The sequence below is a fragment of the Amblyomma mixtum genome, chromosome 7 (assembly GCF_055824585.1).
Source record: "Amblyomma mixtum isolate Tamu chromosome 7, ASM5582458v1, whole genome shotgun sequence".
NCBI classification, from domain to species: domain Eukaryota; kingdom Metazoa; phylum Arthropoda; class Arachnida; order Ixodida; family Ixodidae; genus Amblyomma; species Amblyomma mixtum.
The window spans coordinates 84,704,250-84,709,509 of record NC_143018.1 but is presented as its reverse complement, the minus strand read 5'-3'; the positions used below and the strand labels follow the sequence as shown (position 1 = coordinate 84,709,509).

General features: G+C 47.1%; 1 pseudogene; it reads left to right on the top strand.

The window, feature by feature from the left end:
- The first annotated feature begins 246 nt into the window (after window positions 1–246).
- Window positions 247–2,974, top strand: LOC149336683 (uncharacterized; annotated as a pseudogene).
- Window positions 2,975–5,260: the final 2,286 nt, after the last annotated feature.

Below are 5,260 nucleotides of genomic sequence, written 5' to 3'. Positions count from 1 at the left end.
CACCCTTTGACGTCACCCCACCTTGACCGGTCGGGCGGTAGAGTGACCGGTCAAACAAGTTGGTGCACTACCGCTTAGGCTTGTCAGTACACACGTGCTGCGTGCAGTGTCCTGTCACGGCAGCTTGACTCTGAAGCTAAGCACGTGTTTCTTTTCGTAGCGTGGTCTGATTTCCTTCTGCAAACGTGTGTTGTGTGCTGCATATCTGCGTCGTGAAAGTGTCAGTGAAAGTTCCGGCAGCCCAGGATGGGCAGCTGTTGCGTGCCGAACTGCCGTGGAAATTATGACGGCGGTCCGAAGGTCCGTGTCTTCTCATTCCCAAAAGACGACCAGAGGATAAAATGGAAGCAGGCCATCCGGCGTGATGATGTGGACATCGACACACTGCGGGATCCAAAGGTAATATAATTTTCTCATGTGTCAATCACTGTTAATTTCAAATTATAATATACATTCGGATGCATTAAGCATACGGCATGCAACCAGTTCGATACACAGCGTGTTACAGTTGATGCCAGTTAACTGACATACAGCAGCACTTATAAGCAGCACCAATAGCAGTAATTAGCCAATGGTAGTAACAACAGCAGTTACATCGCAAAATAAAAAAAGAAAACATGACGTAGAAAAATTTCATATACTCAAAGGGAACATTCCTCTTTTATGCAGGTGTGCGAGCTCCATTTTAAGCCCGAATACCTCCGGTCTACAACATCGTACACAGATGCTGATGGAAAGACAATAGAAGTTGCGATGAACCTCACCCGACTCACTCCTGACGCGGTACCTACGATACTGCCAAATTGCCCATCATACTTGTCTAACTCTGCACCGATTCGCGAGGAGCCCAATGCAAAGCGGAGACGACGCGAAGCAACTCGTCTGCAAGACGCCATCGAGATGTCACTTGCGACACATGAAGAAGAGGAGCGCAGGAACAAAGTCTCGTCGTATGGGGAACTTCTGTCTCTCCTTGAAGGTTTTCACGTCTCACACTTCTGGGTGATGCGAAAAACTGACGCCGCCGTAGCATTCTTTCACGTCGACGAGAATTTAGCGCACCCAGAAATCGAACGCTCCGTGGTAGTAAATAATTCGTTGAAGGTGTCAGCCTTCTGGAGAAAAGTTGAGCTGCGCGGTGGTGAAATGACAGTTCCCGACAGACTTGAAGACATGCGCAGTTTGGAATCCGTCCTCAAAAGTGTGCAGCAGTTCAGAGCACCCGACCGTTGCGAGAAAGATAAAAAACTTAAAGCCTGCTTTCAATTACTTTTTTCTCTTCGTGATGATCTTTCAAGTGATTAACTTCTGCCAGTGGAAAAGATGGAAACCCTAAGATTTCTATAAGAACAGCTTCATCTGCTCCACAGAGAACGGACTGCATTTAGATATTCTTCAGAGCTTGTCATCTTGTCAAGCATATTTTTCACAATTTCCCCACATGCGTACAAATTTGTTCGCAGCTCTGGAAAATTGATCTTGCCTCACCCCTGTACAATCACCAGACTCTGTAACAAATACAACGTTAGCCCTGCGGCAGAGCAAAGTGATCAGGGTTTTTTAAGTTATATAACAAAAAAAGCAAATCTTCTGAAACCCCATGAGAGGACGGTAACACTTATGATGGATGAGATCCATATACAGCAATATTTTGAGTATAAGGGAGGTTCCCTCATGGGAACAGCATCCAACTCCTCTGAAGCTGCCAAAACTGCGCACGTATTTATGACGCAGTCGTTGCTTTCTGGACACAAAGATGTGGCACATATCTTGCCAGTTTTCAGCATTGAGGTAAGTGACTTGCATGAAGTCCTCAAACCGGTCTCAAGGTTATTGCGGTTGTAAGCGATAACAATTCTATAAACAGAAAAGTAATGTCATTATTTTCCAAGAAAAAAGCAATTGACATAGTGTATCCTCATCCGGCGGACAATGCACGGCCGTTGTTTTTTGCGGTGGATCCCGTGCACCTGTTAAAGTGCATTAGGAACAATTGGCTCAATCAAAAAAATCCAGATACATCTTTTCTTTATCCAGAGTTTAAAAGCACCGAATCAAAGCTTGAAATAAAAAAAGCTTCGTTTCAGACGCTTCGGGACCTGTATACTTCAGAGCGACACAACCTGTCTAAATTTGCCTATGGACTAACATACAAGGCCTTGCACCCAACAAATATTGAGTGTCAAAATGTGAAACTTGCGCTCAAAGTAATCAATCCTTTTGCAGCACAAGCTCTGAGGACTCCCGGTACGAAACCCGGCTTTCCTTATGCCGCTGATACTGCGGAGTTCATTGATTTAATACACAGGTGGTGGTGCATCGTGAACACAAAAACACCATCAAAGGGCCGACACCTCAGAGATCCTTATCAGGAGCCTGTCAGAAACGTGACTGGCGTGCAGCTGCAATTTCTTGGTGAATTTGTAGACTGGTTGGACACATGGAATGACCTGAAGATGAGTGGCAGCCGTTCTGGTTCACTGACTCCAGAAACTCATGCAGCACTCCGGCTGACATCATATGCGTTGATAGAACTCAGCAGGTACTGTCTCGAAGAGCTTAATTTTGAATATGTCTTGCTGGGGAAATTTCAAACAGATAGTTTGGAGAGCAGGTTTGGACGTTACCGCCGGCTTGCTGGATCCAATTATCATATTTCTGTTCAGCAAATATTTGAGTCGGAAACCAAACTGCGTCTTCAAGACTCACTGGTATTTCCAGATGTGAAAGAACTCTCGGAGTCCAGCACCATTACATTTGACGCCAGAAAATTGCAAGACCAATACAACATCACGGTTACATGGGATGACATCAATTCAAAGAAACAAAGTTTGCCCGCAGTAATTTACATAGCTGGTTTCTGCGCCCACGCCGCCTTGAACAAACTTCCTTGCGAAGCTTGTGCAAGAAATCTCACAAGAGAGGACAGGGACATTCCACCGGACGAGAACTGTCTAATTCAAGGGCTCACTAGAGGAGCGCTCAAATTTCCGCAGCCTGTCGTTGTGAACGCTGTTCTGCACACAAAAATTGTGCTTGAAAAATTGACGACAAAAGATAACGCCGCGCAGTTCCATTCCACACGCCATCAGAGAGAGCTGCTCCTTTGCTTGATGAAGCACTTGTTGAGCGATGACGAAGAGTTGGATGTTTGCTGCAACGGACATCACCCAGACAAAGTGATTTCCAACATTTTGTGGGCTGCCACGAACACCTACATGAAAAATTACGTACAGATGAAGACGGACCTGCTAACGGCTAAGAAGGCCGCAGCTCAAGAGAGAAAATTAAAGAAGTTCAAATGAACCGTGACCGGGACATATTAGTTATATGACTGAAATAAAGGCATCAAGAATGTAATATGATGATTTTTTTGCCTCCATTTTCTTTTTTCTTACTCACTCGTGAAGGCGCTAAATTTTATTTGTCCGATGTTTAGAGCTCATGCATGCCGCATGACTCACGAGGGGCTTGTCGAAACGTCACGCAAGGGTGGGTTACTCCCCTAGCTTATCGTATTTACCAAAATTGTAGCCGATACTCGGATCCCGCGCACCGATCTATCGTTTGGGCTCCAGGTCACCAAGGCGTCCACGGAAATGAGGCAGCCGACGCCGCCGCCCGCGCGCTCTCTCTCCGGGCATTTCCCACGGGACCCGACGCCGACCAGGACTTCCATTTCAATCCGATTTACACTTTTAAGGAAATATGCGATTATTACAAATCCACGCACCAAACTCTTCCCACCCCATGCAAAGGGCTGGGGAAGGACAACGAGCGGGTACTCCTGCGCCTGCTCACCAACACGATGTTGTGCCCGGCAATTCTAAAGCATTTCGATCCTAAATTCGACGGGCGGTGCTCACACTGTGGGGAGGTGTCTGACACCTACCACATGGTGTGGGCCTGCCAGCAGAACCCATCCCTACCCCCTATCCCGAACCCCACCCGAGAGGACTGGGAGGCGACCCTGTCCGGTTGCTGCACTCTCGAGGCCCAAAGGGCCTTAACGCAGCGCGCCCGGGCTGCGGCAAACGCCAATGGTGTGCCTGACTAGGCATCCCACCTAGTGGTTGTAAGGGCGTGACCCTTCAGGTCACGACCCCCAACACCTCTCTCTATGATTAATAAATGTTTTCACCACCACCACCACTGCGCGCAACGCCGGCAGATACTTTCCCGCACTGCTCGGTCAAGGTGCGTGACGTCACGGAGCGAGTGCGCAGGCCTGAAAGTATTCTAGGAGGCTTTGGCAGTGGGCGTAGTCAGGCTGATGATGATGATGATCTCTGGATTGTGGCGGGGTAAGCTGCTGATATTCGTTTTAGACCGAAAGCTCCACTACTCCCATACAAAGCTGAAGGTCATGTGGCTGTGAAGTTTGACCAAACCAGGAGGAGCGGACGGTTGGCTCCGACGTCACGCCACGTGATTCGCCACACCTCGCCCCAGCTGTGCGCGTTGAGCCAACACTCACTCATCCCGCAACTATATCGAATCACGTGACTCGCTGCGCTTCGCCACAGTTGCGTATGCGGAGCCGACGGCACTCCCACAACTGCATGCGGCATGTGCTTACCTTCAACGGACCCATGGATGAGCAACGTGCTGCAACTTCGACGATGTGTAGTTGCTGTCAATTAACGGGAAGCATGAGTTTAACAATGGAGTCAGACTGGATTGGACCATGCTTAGCAGAGCATTCACTCGTCTTAATTACTAATCCCTAAAACCAGGAAATGCCAATAAAGTGTCGTTATTGCACCCACCGGTGAACCTGCTCAAGACCACCTCTGTGCTACTGTATGAAATTATACTTTCGTTAAGTTGTTTCCTTCTTCATCCAATGTTATCCAACATCCCGATCTCCAGCTGTGCGATCATTTTGCAATGGATCCCGCCATGTTCTACTTACAAGGCATCATACCGATTATCGATTTCAAACTAACATCTGCTAGCAGAATTGATGGTATAAATGGCAAATTTATGAGGAATGCTAAGCAGTATAGTTCTGTCATCATAAAATGCATATTCTGACTACCGTATCATCAAGGTGTACTACTGAAGACCAGAAGACAGCTATGGTCATACCTGTACATAAAGCGGGAGATAATCAGAATTCATCTAACCATTGACCCATATCTTTGAGATCAATAGCATGTAAAATAATGGTAGGTATATTTACACATCCTGTTAATTCTCTGGAGCGTAACAATTTCTTCTAACAGAGCTTGGCTTCCGAAAGTTTTTCTCATGCGAC